Source organism: Electrophorus electricus, chromosome 13 (assembly GCF_041902795.1).
Source record: "Electrophorus electricus isolate QZ-2024a chromosome 13, ASM4190279v1, whole genome shotgun sequence".
NCBI classification, from domain to species: domain Eukaryota; kingdom Metazoa; phylum Chordata; class Actinopteri; order Gymnotiformes; family Gymnotidae; genus Electrophorus; species Electrophorus electricus.
Window position 1 is genome coordinate 20,857,629 of NC_137509.1, and position 24,764 is coordinate 20,882,392.

The 24,764-nt window shown below is 36.3% G+C and overlaps 24 pseudogenes; all 24 read left to right on the forward strand.

Moving 5' to 3' along the window:
• Window positions 1-90: 90 nt before the first annotated feature.
• On the forward strand, window positions 91-209 carry LOC145644213 (5S ribosomal RNA; annotated as a pseudogene).
• A 667-nt stretch (window positions 210-876) lies between these two features.
• LOC145649040 (5S ribosomal RNA) lies at window positions 877-995 on the forward strand (annotated as a pseudogene).
• A 464-nt stretch (window positions 996-1,459) lies between these two features.
• Window positions 1,460-1,578, forward strand: LOC145650594 (5S ribosomal RNA; annotated as a pseudogene).
• A 666-nt stretch (window positions 1,579-2,244) lies between these two features.
• On the forward strand, window positions 2,245-2,363 carry LOC145649042 (5S ribosomal RNA; annotated as a pseudogene).
• Window positions 2,364-3,904: 1,541 nt separating this feature from the next.
• Window positions 3,905-4,023, forward strand: LOC145646674 (5S ribosomal RNA; annotated as a pseudogene).
• A 1,102-nt stretch (window positions 4,024-5,125) lies between these two features.
• Window positions 5,126-5,244, forward strand: LOC145646675 (5S ribosomal RNA; annotated as a pseudogene).
• An 884-nt stretch (window positions 5,245-6,128) lies between these two features.
• Window positions 6,129-6,247, forward strand: LOC145646677 (5S ribosomal RNA; annotated as a pseudogene).
• Window positions 6,248-7,131: 884 nt separating this feature from the next.
• LOC145646678 (5S ribosomal RNA) lies at window positions 7,132-7,250 on the forward strand (annotated as a pseudogene).
• Window positions 7,251-8,355: 1,105 nt separating this feature from the next.
• On the forward strand, window positions 8,356-8,474 carry LOC145648953 (5S ribosomal RNA; annotated as a pseudogene).
• A 666-nt stretch (window positions 8,475-9,140) lies between these two features.
• LOC145646679 (5S ribosomal RNA) lies at window positions 9,141-9,259 on the forward strand (annotated as a pseudogene).
• Window positions 9,260-10,364: 1,105 nt separating this feature from the next.
• On the forward strand, window positions 10,365-10,483 carry LOC145646680 (5S ribosomal RNA; annotated as a pseudogene).
• Window positions 10,484-12,027: 1,544 nt separating this feature from the next.
• On the forward strand, window positions 12,028-12,146 carry LOC145650085 (5S ribosomal RNA; annotated as a pseudogene).
• A 668-nt stretch (window positions 12,147-12,814) lies between these two features.
• On the forward strand, window positions 12,815-12,933 carry LOC145649514 (5S ribosomal RNA; annotated as a pseudogene).
• Window positions 12,934-14,371: 1,438 nt separating this feature from the next.
• On the forward strand, window positions 14,372-14,490 carry LOC145646681 (5S ribosomal RNA; annotated as a pseudogene).
• A 666-nt stretch (window positions 14,491-15,156) lies between these two features.
• On the forward strand, window positions 15,157-15,275 carry LOC145646682 (5S ribosomal RNA; annotated as a pseudogene).
• Window positions 15,276-16,065: 790 nt separating this feature from the next.
• Window positions 16,066-16,184, forward strand: LOC145648267 (5S ribosomal RNA; annotated as a pseudogene).
• Window positions 16,185-16,536: 352 nt separating this feature from the next.
• Window positions 16,537-16,655, forward strand: LOC145650684 (5S ribosomal RNA; annotated as a pseudogene).
• Window positions 16,656-17,211: 556 nt separating this feature from the next.
• On the forward strand, window positions 17,212-17,330 carry LOC145648143 (5S ribosomal RNA; annotated as a pseudogene).
• Window positions 17,331-18,435: 1,105 nt separating this feature from the next.
• LOC145647503 (5S ribosomal RNA) lies at window positions 18,436-18,554 on the forward strand (annotated as a pseudogene).
• Window positions 18,555-19,659: 1,105 nt separating this feature from the next.
• LOC145646683 (5S ribosomal RNA) lies at window positions 19,660-19,778 on the forward strand (annotated as a pseudogene).
• A 1,104-nt stretch (window positions 19,779-20,882) lies between these two features.
• LOC145646684 (5S ribosomal RNA) lies at window positions 20,883-21,001 on the forward strand (annotated as a pseudogene).
• Window positions 21,002-22,106: 1,105 nt separating this feature from the next.
• On the forward strand, window positions 22,107-22,225 carry LOC145650087 (5S ribosomal RNA; annotated as a pseudogene).
• Window positions 22,226-22,893: 668 nt separating this feature from the next.
• LOC145646685 (5S ribosomal RNA) lies at window positions 22,894-23,012 on the forward strand (annotated as a pseudogene).
• Window positions 23,013-24,574: 1,562 nt separating this feature from the next.
• On the forward strand, window positions 24,575-24,693 carry LOC145649890 (5S ribosomal RNA; annotated as a pseudogene).
• The last annotated feature ends 71 nt before the right edge of the window (window positions 24,694-24,764 follow it).

Consider the following 24,764-nt stretch of genomic DNA (forward strand, 5'->3'; position numbering starts at 1 on the left):
AATGTCAAGTGCAGGGATTAATAAAAAAAATTGTCAGATTGGTCTTTGATCATATTTGCTATGATTAGGCAATTTGAGTAAGTGTTTAAGGCTTACGGCCACACCAGCTTGAGAACGCCCAATCTCATCTTACTTTGGAAGCTAAGCAAGTTTGGGCCTGAATAGTACTGAGGTGGGACCCTACCTAGGAATACCAGGTGCTGTAATCTTTTCTTGCATCACTTTAATTTACTTTCAAGCTGACATGCTCAAATGTGAAGTGCAGTGATTAATAAAAAAAACTATCTGTTAGCACCTGGGAATAGCAGATGCTGTAAGTTTTTTTTGCATCACTTTCATTTACTCTCCAACTCACATGCCTGAATGTGAAGTGCAGTGATTCATCAAAAAACTATATGTTAGCACATTGGACTATGAGATGCTGTAAGCTTCTCTTGCATCACTTTAATTTACTGTCAAGATGACATGCTAGGATGTGAAATGCAGTGATTAATTAAAAAAACTACCTGTTAGCACCTGGGAATAGCAGATGCTGTAAGTTTTTGTTGCATCACTTTACTTTAATCTGCAACTGACAAGCTTGTATGTGAAGTGTACAGATTAAATAGATATATTTTAGTACCAGGGAATAGCAGGTGCTGTAAGATTGTATTGCATCCCTTTAATTTGTGTTCAAGCTATCATGTTCAAATTTGAAGTGCAGTGAATAATTAGTGCCTCCGTATACCAGCTCCGTATTGTAAGCTTTTATTGCATCATTTAATTACATTCAAGATAACATTCTAGAATGTCAAGTGCAGGGATTAATAAAAAAAATTGTCAGATTGGTCTTTGATCATATTTGCTATGATTAGGCAATTTGAGTAAGTGTTTAAGGCTTACGGCCACACCAGCTTGAGAACGCCCAATCTCATCTGACCTTGGAAACTAAGCAAGTTTGGGCCTGAATAGTACTGAGGTGGGACCCTACCTAGGAATACCAGGTGCTGTAAGCTTTTCTTGCATCACTTTAATTTACTTTCAAGCTGACATGCTCAAATGTGAAGTGCAGTGATTAATAAAAAAAACTATCTGTTAGCACCTGGGAATAGCAGGTGCTGTAAGATTGTATTGCATCCCTTTAATTTATGTTCAAGCTATCATGTTCAAATTTGAAGTGCAGTGAATAATTAACTCAAACTATCTGTTAGCACCTGGGAATAGCCGATGCTGTAAGTTTTTTTTGCATCACTTTCATTTACTCTCCAACTCACATGCCTGAATGTGAAGTGCAGTGATTCATCAAAAAACTGTCTGTTAGTGCCTCCGTATACCAGATGTTGTAAGCTTTTATTGCATCATTTAATTTACATTCAAGATAACATTCTAGAATGTCAATTGCAGGGATTAATAAAAAAAATTGTCAGATTGGTCTTTGATCATATTTGCTATGATTAGGCAATTTGAGTAAGTGTTTGAGGCTTATGGCCACACCAGCTTGAGAACGCCCAAGCTCATCTGACCTTGGAAGCTAAGCAAGTTTGGGCCTGGATAGTACTGAGGTGGGACCCTACCTAGGAATACCAGGTGCTGCAAGCTTTTCTTGCATCACTTTAATTTACTTTCAAGTTGACATGCTCAAATGTGAAGTGCAGTGATTAATAAAAAAAACCATCTGTTAGCACCTGGGAATAGCCGATGCTGTAAGTTTTTTTTGCATCACTTTCATTTACTCTCCAACTCACATGCCTGAATGTGAAGTGCAGTGATTCCTCAAAAAACTATCTGTTAGCACCTTGGACTACGAGATGCTGTAAGCTTCTCTTGCATCACTTTAATTTACTTTCAAGATGACATGCTAGGATGTGAAGTGCAGTGATTAATTAAAAAAACTATCTGTTAGCACCTGGGAATAGCAAATGCTGTAAGTTTTTGTTGCATCACTTTACTTTAATCTGCAACTGACAAGCTTGTATGTGAAGTGTACAGATTAAATAGAAATATTTTAGTACCAGGGAATAGCAGGTGCTGTAAGATTGTTTGCATCCCTTTAATTTATGTTCAATCTATCATGTTCAAATTTGAAGTGCAGTGAATAATTAGTGCCTCAGTATACCAGCTCCGTATTGTAAGCTTTTATTGCATCATTTAATTACATTCAAGATAAGATTCTAGAATGTCAAGTGCAGGGATTAATAAAAAAAATTGTCAGATTGGTCTTTGATCATATTTGCTATGATTAGGCAATTTGAGTAAGTGTTTAAGGCTTACGGCCACACCAGCTTGAGAACGCCCAATCTCATCTGACCTTGGAAACTAAGCAAGTTTGGGCCTGAATAGTACTGAGGTGGGACCCTACCTAGGAATACCAGGTGCTGTAAGCTTTTCTTGCATCACTTTAATTTACTTTCAAGCTGACATGCTCAAATGTGAAGTGCAGTGATTAATTAAAAAAACTATCTGTTAGCACCTGGGAATAGCAAATGCTGTAAGTTTTTGTTGCATCACTTTACTTTAATCTGCAACTGACAAGCTTGTATGTGAAGTGTACAGATTAAATAGAAATATTTTAGTACCAGGGAATAGCAGGTGCTGTAAGATTGTATTGCATCCCTTTAATTTATGTTCAAGCTATCATGTTCAAATTTGAAGTGCAGTGAATAATTAACTCAAACTATCTGTTAGCACCTCGGAATAGCAGATGCTGTAAGTTTTTTTTGCATCACTTTCATTTACTCTCCAACTCACATGCCTGAATGTGAAGTGCAGTGATTCCTCAAAAATCTATCTCTTAGCACCTTGGACTACGAGATGCTGTAAGATTCTCTTGCATCACTTTAATTTACTTTCAAGATGACATGCTAGGATGTGAAGTGCAGTGATTAATTAAAAAAACTATGTGTTAGCACCTGGGAATAGCAAATGCTGTAAGTTTTTGTTGCATCACTTTACTTTAATCTGCAACTGACAAGCTTGTATGTGAAGTGTACAGATTAAATAGAAATATTTTAGTACCAGGGAATAGCAGGTGCTGTAAGATTGTATTGCATCCCTTTAATTTATGTTCAAGCTATCATGTTCAAATTTGAAGTGCAGTGAATAATTAACTCAAACTATCTGTTAGCACCTCGGAATAGCAGATGCTGTAAGTTTTTTTTGCATCACTTTCATTTACTCTCCAACTCACATGCCTGAATGTGAAGTGCAGTGATTCCTCAAAAATCTATCTCTTAGCACCTTGGACTACGAGATGCTGTAAGATTCTCTTGCATCACTTTAATTTACTTTCAAGATGACATGCTAGGATGTGAAGTGCAGTGATTAATTAAAAAAACTATGTGTTAGCACCTGGGAATAGCAAATGCTGTAAGTTTTTGTTGCATCACTTTACTTTAATCTGCAACTGACAAGCTTGTATGTGAAGTGTACAGATTAAATAGAAATATTTTAGTACCAGGGAATAGCAGGTGCTGTAAGATTGTATTGCATCCCTTTAATTTATGTTCAAGCTATCATATTCAAATTTGAAGTGCAGTGAATAATTAACTCAAACTATCTGTTAGCACCTGGGAATAGCAGATGCTGTAAGTTTTTGTTGCATCACTTTACTTTAATCTGCAACTGACAAGCTTGTATGTGAAGTGTACAGATTAAATAGAAATATTTTAGTACCAGGGAATAGCAGGTGCTGTAAGATTGTTTGCATCCCTTTAATTTATGTTCAATCTATCATGTTCAAATTTGAAGTGCAGTGAATAATTAGTGCCTCAGTATACCAGCTCCGTATTGTAAGCTTTTATTGCATCATTTAATTACATTTAAGATAAGATTCTAGAATGTCAAGTGCAGGGATTAATAAAAAAAATTGTCAGATTGGTCTTTGATCATATTTGCTATGATTAGGCAATTTGAGTAAGTGTTTAAGGCTTACGGCCACACCAGCTTGAGAACGCCCAATCTCATCTGACCTTGGAAGCTAAGCAAGTTTGGGCCTGAATAGTACTGAGGTGGGACCCTACCTAGGAATACCAGGTGCTGTAAGCTTTTCTTGCATCACTTTAATTTACTTTCAAGCTGACATGCTCAAATGTGAAGTGCAGTGATTAATTAAAAAAACTATCTGTTAGCACCTGGGAATAGCAAATGCTGTAAGTTTTTGTTGCATCACTTTACTTTAATCTGCAACTGACAAGCTTGTATGTGAAGTGTACAGATTAAATAGAAATATTTTAGTACCAGGGAATAGCAGGTGCTGTAAGATTGTATTGCATCCCTTTAATTTATGTTCAAGCTATCATGTTCAAATTTGAAGTGCAGTGAATAATTAACTCAAACTATCTGTTAGCACCTCGGAATAGCAGATGCTGTAAGTTTTTTTTGCATCACTTTCATTTACTCTCCAACTCACATGCCTGAATGTGAAGTGCAGTGATTCCTCAAAAATCTATCTCTTAGCACCTTGGACTACGAGATGCTGTAAGATTCTCTTGCATCACTTTAATTTACTTTCAAGATGACATGCTAGGATGTGAAGTGCAGTGATTAATTAAAAAAACTATGTGTTAGCACCTGGGAATAGCAAATGCTGTAAGTTTTTGTTGCATCACTTTACTTTAATCTGCAACTGACAAGCTTGTATGTGAAGTGTACAGATTAAATAGAAATATTTTAGTACCAGGGAATAGCAGGTGCTGTAAGATTGTATTGCATCCCTTTAATTTATGTTCAAGCTATCATATTCAAATTTGAAGTGCAGTGAATAATTAACTCAAACTATCTGTTAGCACCTGGGAATAGCAGATGCTGTAAGTTTTTGTTGCATCACTTTACTTTAATCTGCAACTGACAAGCTTGTATGTGAAGTGTACAGATTAAATAGAAATATTTTAGTACCAGGGAATAGCAGGTGCTGTAAGATTGTTTGCATCCCTTTAATTTATGTTCAATCTATCATGTTCAAATTTGAAGTGCAGTGAATAATTAGTGCCTCAGTATACCAGCTCCGTATTGTAAGCTTTTATTGCATCATTTAATTACATTCAAGATAAGATTCTAGAATGTCAAGTGCAGGGATTAATAAAAAAAATTGTCAGATTGGTCTTTGATCATATTTGCTATGATTAGGCAATTTGAGTAAGTGTTTAAGGCTTACGGCCACACCAGCTTGAGAACGCCCAATCTCATCTGACCTTGGAAGCTAAGCAAGTTTGGGCCTGAATAGTACTGAGGTGGGACCCTACCTAGGAATACCAGGTGCTGTAAGCTTTTCTTGCATCACTTTAATTTACTTTCAAGCTGACATGCTCAAATGTGAAGTGCAGTGATTAATTAAAAAAACTATCTGTTAGCACCTGGGAATAGCAAATGCTGTAAGTTTTTGTTGCATCACTTTACTTTAATCTGCAACTGACAAGCTTGTATGTGAAGTGTACAGATTAAATAGAAATATTTTAGTACCAGGGAATAGCAGGTGCTGTAAGATTGTATTGCATCCCTTTAATTTATGTTCAAGCTATCATGTTCAAATTTGAAGTGCAGTGAATAATTAACTCAAACTATCTGTTAGCACCTGGGAATAGCAGATGCTGTAAGTTTTTTTTGCATCACTTTCATTTACTCTCCAACTCACATGCCTGAATGTGAAGTGCAGTGATTCATCAAAAAACTATATGTTAGCACATTGGACTACGAGATGCTGTAAGCTTCTCTTGCATCACTTTAATTTACTGTCAAGATGACATGCTAGGATGTGAAATGCAGTGATTAATTAAAAAAACTATCTGTTAGCACCTGGGAATAGCAGATGCTGTAAGTTTTTGTTGCATCACTTTACTTTAATCTGCAACTGACAAGCTTGTATGTGAAGTGTACAGATTAAATAGAAATATTTTAGTACCAGGGAATAGCAGGTGCTGTAAGATTGTTTGCATCCCTTTAATTTATGTTCAATCTATCATGTTCAAATTTGAAGTGCAGTGAATAATTAGTGCCTCAGTATACCAGCTCCGTATTGTAAGCTTTTATTGCATCATTTAATTACATTCAAGATAACATTCTAGAATGTCAAGTGCAGGGATTAATAAAAAAAATTGTCAGATTGGTCTTTGATCATATTTGCTATGATTAGGCAATTTGAGTAAGTGTTTAAGGCTTACGGCCACACCAGCTTGAGAACGCCCAATCTCATCTGACCTTGGAAGCTAAGCAAGTTTGGGCCTGAATAGTACTGAGGTGGGACCCTACCTAGGAATACCAGGTGCTGTAAGCTTTTCTTGCATCACTTTAATTTACTTTCAAGCTGACATGCTCAAATGTGAAGTGCAGTGATTAATAAAAAAAACTATCTGTTAGCACCTGGGAATAGCAGATGCTGTAAGTTTTTTTTGCATCACTTTCATTTACTCTCCAACTCACATGCCTGAATGTGAAGTGCAGTGATTCCTCAAAAATCTATCTCTTAGCACCTTGGACTACGAGATGCTGTAAGATTCTCTTGCATCACTTTAATTTACTTTCAAGATGACATGCTAGGATGTGAAGTGCAGTGATTAATTAAAAAAACTATGTGTTAGCACCTGGGAATAGCAAATGCTGTAAGTTTTTGTTGCATCACTTTACTTTAATCTGCAACTGACAAGCTTGTATGTGAAGTGTACAGATTAAATAGAAATATTTTAGTACCAGGGAATAGCAGGTGCTGTAAGATTGTATTGCATCCCTTTAATTTATGTTCAAGCTATCATGTTCAAATTTGAAGTGCAGTGAATAATTAACTCAAACTATCTTTTAGCACCTGGGAATAGCAGATGCTGTAAGTTTTTGTTGCATCACTTTACTTTAATCTGCAACTGACAAGCTTGTATGTGAAGTGTACAGATTAAATAGAAATATTTTAGTACCAGGGAATAGCAGGTGCTGTAAGATTGTTTGCATCCCTTTAATTTATGTTCAATCTATCATGTTCAAATTTGAAGTGCAGTGAATAATTAGTGCCTCAGTATACCAGCTCCGTATTGTAAGCTTTTATTGCATCATTTAATTACATTCAAGATAACATTCTAGAATGTCAAGTGCAGGGATTAATAAAAAAAATTGTCAGATTGGTCTTTGATCATATTTGCTATGATTAGGCAATTTGAGTAAGTGTTTAAGGCTTACGGCCACACCAGCTTGAGAACGCCCAATCTCATCTGACCTTGGAAGCTAAGCAAGTTTGGGCCTGAATAGTACTGAGGTGGGACCCTACCTAGGAATACCAGGTGCTGTAAGCTTTTCTTGCATCACTTTAATTTACTTTCAAGCTGACATGCTCAAATGTGAAGTGCAGTGATTAATAAAAAAAACTATCTGTTAGCACCTGGGAATAGCAGATGCTGTAAGTTTTTTTTGCATCACTTTCATTTACTCTCCAACTCACATGCCTGAATGTGAAGTGCAGTGATTCCTCAAAAATCTATCTCTTAGCACCTTGGACTACGAGATGCTGTAAGATTCTCTTGCATCACTTTAATTTACTTTCAAGATGACATGCTAGGATGTGAAGTGCAGTGATTAATTAAAAAAACTATGTGTTAGCACCTGGGAATAGCAAATGCTGTAAGTTTTTGTTGCATCACTTTACTTTAATCTGCAACTGACAAGCTTGTATGTGAAGTGTACAGATTAAATAGAAATATTTTAGTACCAGGGAATAGCAGGTGCTGTAAGATTGTATTGCATCCCTTTAATTTATGTTCAAGCTATCATGTTCAAATTTGAAGTGCAGTGAATAATTAACTCAAACTATCTGTTAGCACCTGGGAATAGCAGATGCTGTAAGTTTTTTTTGCATCACTTTCATTTACTCTCCAACTCACATGCCTGAATGTGAAGTGCAGTGATTCATCAAAAAACTATATGTTAGCACATTGGACTACGAGATGCTGTAAGCTTCTCTTGCATCACTTTAATTTACTGTCAAGATGACATGCTAGGATGTGAAATGCAGTGATTAATTAAAAAAACTATCTGTTAGCACCTGGGAATAGCAGATGCTGTAAGTTTTTGTTGCATCACTTTACTTTAATCTGCAACTGACAAGCTTGTATGTGAAGTGTACAGATTAAATAGAAATATTTTAGTACCAGGGAATAGCAGGTGCTGTAAGATTGTTTGCATCCCTTTAATTTATGTTCAATCTATCATGTTCAAATTTGAAGTGCAGTGAATAATTAGTGCCTCAGTATACCAGCTCCGTATTGTAAGCTTTTATTGCATCATTTAATTACATTCAAGATAACATTCTAGAATGTCAAGTGCAGGGATTAATAAAAAAAATTGTCAGATTGGTCTTTGATCATATTTGCTATGATTAGGCAATTTGAGTAAGTGTTTAAGGCTTACGGCCACACCAGCTTGAGAACGCCCAATCTCATCTGACCTTGGAAGCTAAGCAAGTTTGGGCCTGAATAGTACTGAGGTGGGACCCTACCTAGGAATACCAGGTGCAGTAAGCTTTTCTTGCATCACTTTAATTTACTTTCAAGCTGACATGCTCAAATGTGAAGTGCAGTGATTAATAAAAAAAACTATCTGTTAGCACCTGGGAATAGCAGATGCTGTAAGTTTTTTTTGCATCACTTTCATTTACTCTCCAACTCACATGCCTGAATGTGAAGTGCAGTGATTCATCAAAAAACTATATGTTAGCACATTGGACTACGAGATGCTGTAAGCTTCTCTTGCATCACTTTAATTTACTGTCAAGATGACATGCTAGGATGTGAAATGCAGTGATTAATTAAAAAAACTATCTGTTAGCACCTGGGAATAGCAGATGCTGTAAGTTTTTGTTGCATCACTTTACTTTAATCTGCAACTGACAAGCTTGTATGTGAAGTGTACAGATTAAATAGAAATATTTTAGTACCAGGGAATAGCAGGTGCTGTAAGATTGTTTGCATCCCTTTAATTTATGTTCAATCTATCATGTTCAAATTTGAAGTGCAGTGAATAATTAGTGCCTCAGTATACCAGCTCCGTATTGTAAGCTTTTATTGCATCATTTAATTACATTCAAGATAACATTCTAGAATGTCAAGTGCAGGGATTAATAAAAAAAATTGTCAGATTGGTCTTTGATCATATTTGCTATGATTAGGCAATTTGAGTAAGTGTTTAAGGCTTACGGCCACACCAGCTTGAGAACGCCCAATCTCATCTGACCTTGGAAGCTAAGCAAGTTTGGGCCTGAATAGTACTGAGGTGGGACCCTACCTAGGAATACCAGGTGCTGTAAGCTTTTCTTGCATCACTTTAATTTACTTTCAAGCTGACATGCTCAAATGTGAAGTGCAGTGATTAATAAAAAAAACTATCTGTTAGCACCTGGGAATAGCAGATGCTGTAAGTTTTTTTTGCATCACTTTCATTTACTCTCCAACTCACATGCCTGAATGTGAAGTGCAGTGATTCCTCAAAAATCTATCTGTTAGCACCTTGGACTACGAGATGCTGTAAGCTTCTCTTGCATCACTTTAATTTACTTTCAAGATGACATGCTAGGATGTGAAGTGCAGTGATTAATTAAAAAAACTATCTGTTAGCACCTGGGAATAGCAAATGCTGTAAGTTTTTGTTGCATCACTTTACTTTAATCTGCAACTGACAAGCTTGTATGTGAAGTGTACAGATTAAATAGAAATATTTTAGTACCAGGGAATAGCAGGTGCTGTAAGATTGTATTGCATCCCTTTAATTTATGTTCAAGCTATCATGTTCAAATTTGAAGTGCAGTGAATAATTAACTCAAACTATCTGTTAGCACCTGGGAATAGCAGATGCTGTAAGTTTTTTTTGCATCACTTTCATTTACTCTCCAACTCACATGCCTGAATGTGAAGTGCAGTGATTCATCAAAAAACTATATGTTAGCACATTGGACTACGAGATGCTGTAAGCTTCTCTTGCATCACTTTAATTTACTGTCAAGATGACATGCTAGGATGTGAAATGCAGTGATTAATTAAAAAAACTATCTGTTAGCACCTGGGAATAGCAGATGCTGTAAGTTTTTGTTGCATCACTTTACTTTAATCTGCAACTGACAAGCTTGTATGTGAAGTGTACAGATTAAATAGAAATATTTTAGTACCAGGGAATAGCAGGTGCTGTAAGATTGTTTGCATCCCTTTAATTTATGTTCAATCTATCATGTTCAAATTTGAAGTGCAGTGAATAATTAGTGCCTCAGTATACCAGCTCCGTATTGTAAGCTTTTATTGCATCATTTAATTACATTCAAGATAACATTCTAGAATGTCAAGTGCAGGGATTAATAAAAAAAATTGTCAGATTGGTCTTTGATCATATTTGCTATGATTAGGCAATTTGAGTAAGTGTTTAAGGCTTACGGCCACACCAGCTTGAGAACGCCCAATCTCATCTGACCTTGGAAGCTAAGCAAGTTTGGGCCTGAATAGTACTGAGGTGGGACCCTACCTAGGAATACCAGGTGCTGTAAGCTTTTCTTGCATCACTTTAATTTACTTTCAAGCTGACATGCTCAAATGTGAAGTGCAGTGATTAATAAAAAAAACTATCTGTTAGCACCTGGGAATAGCAGATGCTGTAAGTTTTTTTTGCATCACTTTCATTTACTCTCCAACTCACATGCCTGAATGTGAAGTGCAGTGATTCCTCAAAAATCTATCTGTTAGCACCTTGGACTACGAGATGCTGTAAGCTTCTCTTGCATCACTTTAATTTACTTTCAAGATGACATGCTAGGATGTGAAGTGCAGTGATTAATTAAAAAAACTATCTGTTAGCACCTGGGAATAGCAAATGCTGTAAGTTTTTGTTGCATCACTTTACTTTAATCTGCAACTGACAAGCTTGTATGTGAAGTGTACAGATTAAATAGAAATATTTTAGTACCAGGGAATAGCAGGTGCTGTAAGATTGTATTGCATCCCTTTAATTTATGTTCAAGCTATCATGTTCAAATTTGAAGTGCAGTGAATAATTAACTCAAACTATCTGTTAGCACCTGGGAATAGCAGATGCTGTAAGTTTTTTTTGCATCACTTTCATTTACTCTCCAACTCACATGCCTGAATGTGAAGTGCAGTGATTCATCAAAAAACTATATGTTAGCACATTGGACTACGAGATGCTGTAAGCTTCTCTTGCATCACTTTAATTTACTGTCAAGATGACATGCTAGGATGTGAAATGCAGTGATTAATTAAAAAAACTATCTGTTAGCACCTGGGAATAGCAGATGCTGTAAGTTTTTGTTGCATCACTTTACTTTAATCTGCAACTGACAAGCTTGTATGTGAAGTGTACAGATTAAATAGAAATATTTTAGTACCAGGGAATAGCAGGTGCTGTAAGATTGTATTGCATCCCTTTAATTTATGTTCAAGCTATCATGTTCAAATTTGAAGTGCAATGAATAATTAACTCAAACTATCTGTTAGCACCTGGGAATAGCAGATGCTGTAAGTTTTTTTTGCATCACTTTCATTTACTCTCCAACTCACATGCCTGAATGTGAAGTGCAGTGATTCATCAAAAAACTATATGTTAGCACATTGGACTACGAGATGCTGTAAGCTTCTCTTGCATCACTTTAATTTACTGTCAAGATGACATGCTAGGATGTGAAATGCAGTGATTAATTAAAAAAACTATCTGTTAGCACCTGGGAATAGCAGATGCTGTAAGTTTTTGTTGCATCACTTTACTTTAATCTGCAACTGACAAGCTTGTATGTGAAGTGTACAGATTAAATAGAAATATTTTAGTACCAGGGAATAGCAGGTGCTGTAAGATTGTTTGCATCCCTTTAATTTATGTTCAAGCTATCATGTTCAAATTTGAAGTGCAGTGAATAATTAGTGCCTCCGTATACCAGCTCCGTATTGTAAGCTTTTATTGCATCATTTAATTACATTCAAGATAACATTCTAGAATGTCAAGTGCAGGGATTAATAAAAAAAATTGTCAGATTGGTCTTTGATCATATTTGCTATGATTAGGCAATTTGAGTAAGTGTTTAAGGCTTACGGCCACACCAGCTTAAGAACGCCCAATCTCATCTGACCTTGGAAGCTAAGCAAGTTTGGGCCTGAATAGTACTGAGGTGGGACCCTACCTAGGAATACCAGGTGCTGTAAGATTGTATTGCATCCCTTTAATTTATGTTCAAGCTATCATGTTCAAATTTGAAGTGCAGTGAATAATTAACTCAAACTATCTGTTAGCACCTGGGAATAGCAGATGCTGTAAGTTTTTTTTGCATCACTTTCATTTACTCTCCAACTCACATGCCTGAATGTGAAGTGCAGTGATTCCTCAAAAATCTATCTGTTAGCACCTTGGACTACGAGATGCTGTAAGCTTCTCTTGCATCACTTTAATTTACTTTCAAGATGACATGCTAGGATGTGAAGTGCAGTGATTAATTAAAAAAAACTATCTGTTAGCACCTGGGAATAGCAGATGCTGTAAGTTTTTGTTGCATCACTTTACTTTAATCTACAACTGACAAGCTTGTATGTGAAGTGTACAGATTAAATAGAAATATTTTAGTACCAGGGAATAGCAGGTGCTGTAAGATTGTTTGCATCCCTTTAATTTATGTTCAATCTATCATGTTCAAATTTGAAGTGCAGTGAATAATTAGTGCCTCAGTATACCAGCTCCGTATTGTAAGCTTTTATTGGATCATTTAATTACATTCAAGATAACATTCTAGAATGTCAAGTGCAGGGATTAATAAAAAAAATTGTCAGATTGGTCTTTGATCATATTTGCTATGATTAGGCAATTTGAGTAAGTGTTTAACGCTTACGGCCACACCAGCTTGAGAACGCCCAATCTCATCTGACCTTGGAAGCTAAGCAAGTTTGGGCGTGAATAGTACTGAGGTGGGACCCTACCTAGGAATACCAGGTGCTGTAAGCTTTTCTTGCATCACTTTAATTTACTTTCAAGCTGACATGCTCAAATGTGAAGTGCAGTGATTAATAAAAAAAACTATCTGTTAGCACCTGGGAATAGCAGATGCTGTAAGTTTTTTTTGCATCACTTTCATTTACTCTCCAACTCACATGCCTGAATGTGAAGTGCAGTGATTCCTCAAAAATCTATCTGTTAGCACCTTGGACTACGAGATGCTGTAAGCTTCTCTTGCATCACTTTAATTTACTTTCAAGATGACATGCTAGGATGTGAAGTGCAGTGATTAATTAAAAAAACTATCTGTTAGCACCTGGGAATAGCAAATGCTGTAAGTTTTTGTTGCATCACTTTACTTTAATCTGCAACTGACAAGCTTGTATGTGAAGTGTACAGATTAAATAGAAATATTTTAGTACCAGGGAATAGCAGGTGCTGTAAGATTGTATTGCATCCCTTTAATTTATGTTCAAGCTATCATGTTCAAATTTGAAGTGCAGTGAATAATTAACTCAAACTATCTGTTAGCACCTGGGAATAGCAGATGCTGTAAGTTTTTTTTGCATCACTTTCATTTACTCTCCAACTCACATGCCTGAATGTGAAGTGCAGTGATTCCTCAAAAATCTATCTGTTAGCACCTTGGACTACGAGATGCTGTAAGCTTCTCTTGCATCACTTTAATTTACTTTCAAGCTGACATGCTCAAATGTGAAGTGCAGTGATTAATAAAAAAAACTATCTGTTAGCACCTGGGAATAGCAGGTGCTGTAAGATTGTATTGCATCCCTTTAATTTATGTTCAAGCTATCATGTTCAAATTTGAAGTGCAGTGAATAATTAACTCAAACTATCTGTTAGCACCTGGGAATAGCAGATGCTGTAAGTTTTTTTTGCATCACTTTCATTTACTCTCCAACTCACATGCCTGAATGTGAAGTGCAGTGATTCCTCAAAAATCTATCTGTTAGTACCTTGGACTACGAGATGCTGTAAGCTTCTCTTGCATCACTTTAATTTACTTTCAAGATGACATGCTAGGATGTGAAGTGCAGTGATTAATTATAAAAACTATCTGTTAGCACCTGGGAATAGCAAATGCTGTAAGTTTTTGTTGCATCACTTTACTTTAATCTGCAACTGACAAGCTTGTATGTGAAGTGTACAGATTAAATAGAAATATTTTAGTACCAGGGAATAGCAGGTGCTGTAAGATTGTTTGCATCCCTTTAATTTATGTTCAAGCTATCATGTTCAAATTTGAAGTGCAGTGAATAATTAGTGCCTCAGTATACCAGCTCCGTATTGTAAGCTTTTATTGCATCATTTAATTACATTCAAGATAACATTCTAGAATGTCAAGTGCAGGGATTAATAAAAAAAATTGTCAGATTGGTCTTTGATCATATTTGCTATGATTAGGCAATTTGAGTAAGTGTTTAAGGCTTACGGCCACACCAGCTTGAGAACGCCCAATCTCATCTGACCTTGGAAGCTAAGCAAGTTTGGGCCTGAATAGTACTGAGGTGGGACCCTACCTAGGAATACCAGGTGCTGTAAGCTTTTCTTGCATCACTTTAATTTACTTTCAAGCTGACATGCTCAAATGTGAAGTGCAGTGATTAATAAAAAAAACTATCTGTTAGCACCTGGGAATAGCAGATGCTGTAAGTTTTTTTTGCATCACTTTCATTTACTCTCCAACTCACATGCCTGAATGTGAAGTGCAGTGATTCCTCAAAAATCTATCTGTTAGCACCTTGGACTACGAGATGCTGTAAGCTTCTCTTGCATCACTTTAATTTACTTTCAAGATGACATGCTAGGATGTGAAGTGCAGTGATTAATTAAAAAAACTATCTGTTAGCACCTGGGAATAGCAGATGCTGTAAGTTTTTGTTGCATCACTTTACTTTAATCTGCAACTGACAAGCTTGTATGTGAAGTGTACAGATTAAATAGAAATATTTTAGTACCAGGGAATAGCAGGTGCTGTAAGATTGTTTGCATCCCTTTAATTTATGTTCAAGCTATCATGTTCAAATTTGAAGTGCAGTGAATAATTAGTGCCTCCGTATACCAGCTCCGTATTGTAAGCTTTTATTGCATCATTTAATTACATTCAAGATAACATTCTAGAATGTCAAGTGCAGGGATTAATAAAAAAAATTGTCAGATTGGTCTTTGATCATATTTGCTATGATTAGGGAATTTGAGTAAGTGTTTAAGGCTTACGGCCACACCAGCTTGAGAACGCCCAATCTCATCTGACCTTGGAAGCTAAGCAAGTTTGGGCCTGAATAGTACTGAGGTGGGACCCTACCTAGGAATACCAGGTGCTGTAAGCTTTCCTTGCATCACTTTAATTTACTTTCAAGCTGACATGCTCAAATGTGAAGTGCAGTGATTAATAAAAAAAACTATCTGTTAGCACCTGGGAATAGCAGATGCTGTAAGTTTTTTTTGCATCACTTTCATTTACTCTCCAACTCACATGCCTGAATGTGAAGTGCAGTGATTCCTCAAAAATCTATCTGTTAGCACCTTGGACTACGAGATGCTGTAAGCTTCTCTTGCATCACTTTAATTTACTTTCAAGATGACATGCTAGGATGTGAAGTGCAGTGATTAATTAAAAAAACTATCTGTTAGCACCTGGGAATAGCAGATGCTGTAAGTTTTTGTTGCATCACTTTACTTTAATCTGCAACTGACAAGCTTGTATGTGAAGTGTACAGATTAAATAGAAATATTTTAGTACCAGGGAATAGCAGGTGCTGTAAGATTGTTTGCATCCCTTTAATTTATTTTCAAGCTATCATGTTCAAATTTGAAGTGCAGTGAATAATTAACTCAAACTATCTGTTAGCACCTGGGAATAGCAGATTTTGTAAGTTTTTTTTGCATCACTTTCATTTACTCTCCAACTCACATGCCTGAATGTGAAGTGCAGTGATTCATCAAAAAACTGTCTGTTAGTGCCTCCGTATACAAGATGTTGTAAGCTTTTATTGCATCATTTAATTTACATTCAAGATAACATTCTAGAACGTCAAGTGCAGGGATTAATAAAAAAAATTGTCAGATTGGTCTTTGATCATATTTGCTATGATTAGGCAATTTGAGTAAGCGTTTAAGGCTTACGGCCACACCAGCTTGAGAACGCCCAATCTCATCTGATCTTGGAAGCTAAGCAAGTTTGAGCCTGGATAGTACTGAGGTGGGACCCTACCTAGGAATACCAGGTGCTGTAAGCTTTTCTTGCATCACTTTAATTTACTTTCAAGCTGACATGCTCAAATGTGAAGTGCAGTGATTAATATAAAAAACTATCTGTTAGCACCTGGGAATAGCAGATGCTGTAAGTTTTTTTTGCATCACTTTCATTTACTCTCCAACTCACATGCCTGAATGTGAAGTGCAGTGATTCATCAAAAAACTGTCTGTTAGTGCCTCCGTATACCAGATGTTGTAAGCTTTTATTGCATCATTTAATTTACATTCAAGATAACATTCTAGAATGTCAAGTACAGGGATTAATAAAAAAAATTGTCAGATTGGTCTTTGATCATATTTGCTATGATTAGGCAATTTGAGTAAGTGTTTGAGGCTTACGGCCACACCAGTTTGAGCACGCCCAATCTCATCTGACCTTGGAAGCTAAGCAAGTTTGGGCCTGGATACTACTGAGGTGGGACCTTACCTAGGAATACCAGGTGCTGTAAGCTTTTCTTGCATCACTTTAATTTACTTTCAAGCTGACATGCTCAAATGTGAAGTGCAGTGATTAATAAAAAAAACTATCTGTTAGCACATTGGACTACGAGATGCTGTAAGCTTCTCTTGCATCACTTTAATTTACTGTCAAGATGACATGCTAGGATGTGAAATGCAGTGATTAATTAAAAAAACTATCTGTTAGCACCTGGGAATAGCAGATGCTGTAAGTTTTTGTTGCATCACTTTACTTTAATCTGCAACTGACAAGCTTGTATGTGAAGTGTACAGATTAAATAGAAATATTTTAGTACCAGGGAATAGCAGGTGCTGTAAGATTGTTTGCATCCCTTTAATTTATGTTCAAGCTATCATGTTCAAATTTGAAGTGCAGTGAATAATTAGTGCCTCCGTATACCAGCTCCGTATTGTAAGCTTTTATTGCATCATTTAATTACATTCAAGATAACATTCTAGAATGTCAATTGCAGGGATTAATAAAAAAAATTGTCAGATTGGTCTTTGATCATATTTGCTATGATTAGGCAATTTGAGTAAGTGTTTAAGTCTTACGGCCACACCAGCTTGAGAACGCCCAATCTCATCTGACCTTGGAAGCTAAGCAAGTTTGGGCCTGAATAGTACTGAGGTGGGACCCTACCTAGGAATACCAGGTGCTGTAAGCTTTTCTTGCATCACTTTAATTTACTTTCAAGCTGACATGCTCAAATGTGAAGTGCAGTGATTAATAAAAAAAACTATCTGTTAGCACCTGGGAATAGCAGATGCTGTAAGTTTTTTTTGCATGACTTTCATTTACTCTCCAACTCACATGCCTGAATGTGAAGTGCAGTGATTCCTCAAAAATCTATCTGTTAGCACCTTGGACTACGAGATGCTGTAAGCTTCTCTTGCATCACTTTAATTTACTTTCAAGATGACATGCTAGGATGTGAAGTGCAGTGATTAATTAAAAAAACTATCTGTTAGCACCTGGGAATAGCAAATGCTGTAAGTTTTTGTTGCATCACTTTACTTTAATCTGCAACTGACAAGCTTGTATGTGAAGTGTACAGATTAAATAGAAATATTTTAGTACCAGGGAATAGCAGGTGCTGTAAGATTGTATTGCATCCCTTTAATTTATGTTCAAGCTATCATGTTCAAATTTGAAGTGCAGTGAATAATTAACTCAAACTATCTGTTAGCACCTGGGAATAGCAGATGCTGTAAGTTTTTTTTGCATCACTTTCATTTACTCTCCAACTCACATGCCTGAATGTGAAGTGTAGTGATTCATCAAAAAACTATATGTTAGCACATTGGACTACGAGATGCTGTAAGCTTCTCTTGCATCACTTTAATTTACTGTCAAGATGACATGCTGGGATGTGAAATGCAGTGATTAATTAAAAAAACTATCTGTTAGCACCTGGGAATAGCAGATGCTGTAAGTTTTTGTTGCATCACTTTACTTTAATCTGCAACTGACAAGCTTGTATGTGAAGTGTACAGATTAAATAGAAATATTTTAGTACCAGGGAATAGCAGGTGCTGTAAGATTGTTTGGATCCCTTTAATTTATGTTCAAGCTATCATGTTCAAATTTGAAGTGCAGTGAATAATTAGTGCCTCCGTATACCAGCTCCGTATTGTAAGCTTTTATTGCATCATTTAATTACATTCAAGATAACATTCTAGAATGTCAATTGCAGGGATTAATAAAAAAAATTGTCAGATTGGTCTTTGATCATATTTGCTATGATTAGGCAATTTGAGTAAGTGTTTAAGGCTTATGGCCACACCAGCTTGAGAACGCCCAATCTCATCTGACCTTGGAAGCTAAGCAAGTTTGGGCCTGAATAGTACTGAGGTGGGACCCTACCTAGGAATACCAGGTGCTGTAAGCTTTTCTTGCATCACTTTAATTTACTTTCAAGCTGACATGCTCAAATGTGAAGTGCAGTGATTAATAAAAAAAACTATCTGTTAGCACCTGGGAATAGCAGATGCTGTAAGTTTTTTTTGCATCACTTTCATTTACTCTCCAACTCACATGCCTGAATGTGAAGTGCAGTGATTCCTCAAAAATCTATCTGTTAGCACCTTGGACTACGAGATGCTGTAAGCTTCTCTTGCATCACTTTAATTTACTTTCAAGATGACATGCTAGGATGTGAAGTGCAGTGATTAATTAAAAAAACTATCTGTTAGCACCTGGGAATAGCAAATGCTGTAAGTTTTTGTTGCATCACTTTACTTTAATCTGCAACTGACAAGCTTGTATGTGAAGTGTACAGATTAAATAGAAATATTTTAGTACCAGGGAATAGCAGGTGCTGTAAGATTGTATTGCATCCCTTTAATTTATGTTCAAGCTATCATGTTCAAATTTGAAGTGCAGTGAATAATTAACTCAAACTATCTGTTAGCACCTGGGAATAGCAGATGCTGTAAGTTTTTTTTGCATCACTTTCATTTACTCTCCAACTCACATGCCTGAATGTGAAGTGCAGTGATTCCTCAAAAATCTATCTGTTAGTACCTTGGACTACGAGATGCTGTAAGCTTCTCTTGCATCACTTTAATTTACTTTCAAGATGACATGCTAGGATGTGAAGTGCAGTGATTAATTATAAAAACTATCTGTTAGCACCTGGGAATAGCAAATGCTGTAAGTTTTTGTTGCATCACTTTACTTTAATCTGCAACTGACAAGCTTGTATGTGAAGTGTACAGATTAAATAGAAATATTTTAGTACCAGGGAATAGCAGGTGCTGTAAGATTGTTTGCATCCCTTTAATTTATGTTCAAGCTATCATGTTCAAATTTGAAGTGCAGTGAATAATTAGTGCCTCAGTATACCAGCTCCGTATTGTAAGCTTTTATTGCATCATTTAATTACATTCAAGATAACATTCTAGAATGTCAAGTGCAGGGATTAATAAAAAAAATTGTCAGATTGGTCTTTGATCATATTTGCTATGATTAGGCAATTTGAGTAAGTGTTTAAGGCTTACGGCCACACCAGCTTGAGAACGCCCAATCTCATCTGACCTTGGAAGCTAAGCAAGTTTGGGCCTGAATAGTACTGAGGTGGGACCCTACCTAGGAATACCAGGTGCTGTAAGCTTTTCTTGCATCACTTTAATTTACTTTCAAGCTGACATGCTCAAATGTGAAGTGCAGTGATTAATAAAAAAAACTATCTGTTAGCACCTGGGAATAGCAGATGCTGTAAGTTTTTTTTGCATCACTTTCATTTACTCTCCAACTCACATGCCTGAATGTGAAGTGCAGTGATTCCTCAAAAATCTATCTGTTAGCACCTTGGACTACGAGATGCTGTAAGCTTCTCTTGCATCACTTTAATTTACTTTCAAGATGACATGCTAGGATGTGAAGTGCAGTGATTAATTAAAAAAACTATCTGTTAGCACCTGGGAATAGCAGATGCTGTAAGTTTTTGTTGCATCACTTTACTTTAATCTGCAACTGACAAGCTTGTATGTGAAGTGTACAGATTAAATAGAAATATTTTAGTACCAGGGAATAGCAGGTGCTGTAAGATTGTTTGCATCCCTTTAATTTATTTTCAAGCTATCATGTTCAAATTTGAAGTGCAGTGAATAATTAACTCAAACTATCTGTTAGCACCTGGGAATAGCAGATGCTGTAAGTTTTTTTTGCATCACTTTCATTTACTCTCCAACTCACATGCCTGAATGTGAAGTGCAGTGATTCCTCAAAAATCTATCTGTTAGCACCTTGGACTACGAGATGCTGTAAGCTTCTCTTGCATCACTTTAATTTACTTTCAAGATGACATGCTAGGATGTGAAGTGCAGTGATTAATTAAAAAAACTATCTGTTAGCACCTGGGAATAGCAAATGCTGTAAGTTTTTGTTGCATCACTTTACTTTAATCTGCAACTGACAAGCTTGTATGTGAAGTGTACAGATTAAATAGAAATATTTTAGTACCAGGGAATAGCAGGTGCTGTAAGATTGTTTGCATCCCTTTAATTTATGTTCAAGCTATCATGTTCAAATTTGAAGTGCAGTGAATAATTAGTGCCTCCGTATACCAGCTCCGTATTGTAAGCTTTTATTGCATCATTTAATTACATTCAAGATAACATTCTAGAATGTCAAGTGCAGGGATTAATAAAAAAAATTGTCAGATTGGTCTTTGATCATATTTGCTATGATTAGGCAATTTGAGTAAGTGTTTAAGGCTTACGGCCACACCAGCTTGAGAACGCCCAATCTCATCTGACCTTGGAAGCTAAGCAAGTTTGGGCCTGAATAGTACTGAGGTGGGACCCTACCTAGGAATACCAGGTGCTGTAAGCTTTTCTTGCATCACTTTAATTTACTTTCAAGCTGACATGCTCAAATGTGAAGTGCAGTGATTAATAAAAAAAACTATCTGTTAGCACCTGGGAATAGCAGATGCTGTAAGTTTTTTTTGCATCACTTTCATTTACTCTCCAACTCACATGCCTGAATGTGAAGTGCAGTGATTCATCAAAAAACTATATGTTAGCACATTGGACTACGAGATGCTGTAAGCTTCTCTTGCATCACTTTAATTTACTGTCAAGATGACATGCTAGGATGTGAAATGCAGTGATTAATTAAAAAAACTATCTGTTAGCACCTGGGAATAGCAGATGCTGTAAGTTTTTGTTGCATCACTTTACTTTAATCTGCAACTGACAAGCTTGTATGTGAAGTGTACAGATTAAATAGAAATATTTTAGTACCAGGGAATAGCAGGTGCTGTAAGATTGTATTGCATCCCTTTAATTTATGTTCAAGCTATCATGTTCAAATTTGAAGTGCAATGAATAATTAACTCAAACTATCTGTTAGCACCTGGGAATAGCAGATGCTGTAAGTTTTTTTTGCATCACTTTCATTTACTCTCCAACTCACATGCCTGAATGTGAAGTGCAGTGATTCATCAAAAAACTATATGTTAGCACATTGGACTACGAGATGCTGTAAGCTTCTCTTGCATCACTTTAATTTACTGTCAAGATGACATGCTAGGATGTGAAATGCAGTGATTAATTAAAAAAACTATCTGTTAGCACCTGGGAATAGCAGATGCTGTAAGTTTTTGTTGCATCACTTTACTTTAATCTGCAACTGACAAGCTTGTATGTGAAGTGTACAGATTAAATAGAAATATTTTAGTACCAGGGAATAGCAGGTGCTGTAAGATTGTTTGCATCCCTTTAATTTATGTTCAAGCTATCATGTTCAAATTTGAAGTGCAGTGAATAATTAGTGCCTCCGTATACCAGCTCCGTATTGTAAGCTTTTATTGCATCATTTAATTACATTCAAGATAACATTCTAGAATGTCAAGTGCAGGGATTAATAAAAAAAATTGTCAGATTGGTCTTTGATCATATTTGCTATGATTAGGCAATTTGAGTAAGTGTTTAAGGCTTACGGCCACACCAGCTTAAGAACGCCCAATCTCATCTGACCTTGGAAGCTAAGCAAGTTTGGGCCTGAATAGTACTGAGGTGGGACCCTACCTAGGAATACCAGGTGCTGTAAGATTGTATTGCATCCCTTTAATTTATGTTCAAGCTATCATGTTCAAATTTGAAGTGCAGTGAATAATTAACTCAAACTATCTGTTAGCACCTGGGAATAGCAGATGCTGTAAGTTTTTTTTGCATCACTTTCATTTACTCTCCAACTCACATGCCTGAATGTGAAGTGCAGTGATTCCTCAAAAATCTATCTGTTAGCACCTTGGACTACGAGATGCTGTAAGCTTCTCTTGCATCACTTTAATTTACTTTCAAGATGACATGCTAGGATGTGAAGTGCAGTGATTAATTAAAAAAAACTATCTGTTAGCACCTGGGAATAGCAGATGCTGTAAGTTTTTGTTGCATCACTTTACTTTAATCTACAACTGACAAGCTTGTATGTGAAGTGTACAGATTAAATAGAAATATTTTAGTACCAGGGAATAGCAGGTGCTGTAAGATTGTTTGCATCCCTTTAATTTATGTTCAATCTATCATGTTCAAATTTGAAGTGCAGTGAATAATTAGTGCCTCAGTATACCAGCTCCGTATTGTAAGCTTTTATTGGATCATTTAATTACATTCAAGATAACATTCTAGAATGTCAAGTGCAGGGATTAATAAAAAAAATTGTCAGATTGGTCTTTGATCATATTTGCTATGATTAGGCAATTTGAGTAAGTGTTTAAGGCTTACGGCCACACCAGCTTGAGAACGCCCAATCTCATCTGACCTTGGAAGCTAAGCAAGTTTGGGCCTGAATAGTACTGAGGTGGGACCCTACCTAGGAATACCAGGTGCTGTAAGCTTTTCTTGCATCACTTTAATTTACTTTCAAGCTGACATGCTCAAATGTGAAGTGCAGTGATTAATAAAAAAAACTATCTGTTAGCACCTGGGAATAGCAGATGCTGTAAGTTTTTTTTGCATCACTTTCATTTACTCTCCAACTCACATGCCTGAATGTGAAGTGCAGTGATTCCTCAAAAATCTATCTGTTAGCACCTTGGACTACGAGATGCTGTAAGCTTCTCTTGCATCACTTTAATTTACTTTCAAGATGACATGCTAGGATGTGAAGTGCAGTGATTAATTAAAAAAACTATCTGTTAGCACCTGGGAATAGCAAATGCTGTAAGTTTTTGTTGCATCACTTTACTTTAATCTGCAACTGACAAGCTTGTATGTGAAGTGTACAGATTAAATAGAAATATTTTAGTACCAGGGAATAGCAGGTGCTGTAAGATTGTATTGCATCCCTTTAATTTATGTTCAAGCTATCATGTTCAAATTTGAAGTGCAGTGAATAATTAACTCAAACTATCTGTTAGCACCTGGGAATAGCAGATGCTGTAAGTTTTTTTTGCATCACTTTCATTTACTCTCCAACTCACATGCCTGAATGTGAAGTGCAGTGATTCCTCAAAAATCTATCTGTTAGCACCTTGGACTACGAGATGCTGTAAGCTTCTCTTGCATCACTTTAATTTACTTTCAAGCTGACATGCTCAAATGTGAAGTGCAGTGATTAATAAAAAAAACTATCTGTTAGCACCTGGGAATAGCAGGTGCTGTAAGATTGTATTGCATCCCTTTAATTTATGTTCAAGCTATCATGTTCAAATTTGAAGTGCAGTGAATAATTAACTCAAACTATCTGTTAGCACCTGGGAATAGCAGATGCTGTAAGTTTTTTTTGCATCACTTTCATTTACTCTCCAACTCACATGCCTGAATGTGAAGTGCAGTGATTCCTCAAAAATCTATCTGTTAGCACCTTGGACTACGAGATGCTGTAAGCTTCTCTTGCATCACTTTAATTTACTTTCAAGATGACATGCTAGGATGTGAAGTGCAGTGATTAATTAAAAAAACTATCTGTTAGCACCTGGGAATAGCAGATGCTGTAAGTTTTTGTTGCATCACTTTACTTTAATCTGCAACTGACAAGCTTGTATGTGAAGTGTACAGATTAAATAGAAATATTTTAGTACCAGGGAATAGCAGGTGCTGTAAGATTGTTTTCATCCCTTTAATTTATTTTCAAGCTATCATGTTCAAATTTGAAGTGCAGTGAATAATTAACTCAAACTATCTGTTAGCACCTGGGAATAGCAGATTTTGTAAGTTTTTTTTGCATCACTTTCATTTACTCTCCAACTCACATGCCTGAATGTGAAGTGCAGTGATTCATCAAAAAACTGTCTGTTAGTGCCTCCGTATACAAGATGTTGTAAGCTTTTATTGCATCATTTAATTTACATTCAAGATAACATTCTAGAACGTCAAGTGCAGGGATTAATAAAAAAAATTGTCAGATTGGTCTTTGATCATATTTGCTATGATTAGGCAATTTGAGTAAGCGTTTAAGGCTTACGGCCACACCAGCTTCAGAACGCCCAATCTCATCTGATCTTGGAAGCTAAGCAAGTTTGAGCCTGGATAGTACTGAGGTGGGACCCTACCTAGGAATACCAGGTGCTGTAAGCTTTTCTTGCATCACTTTAATTTACTTTCAAGCTGACATGCTCAAATATGAAGTGCAGTGATTAATATAAAAA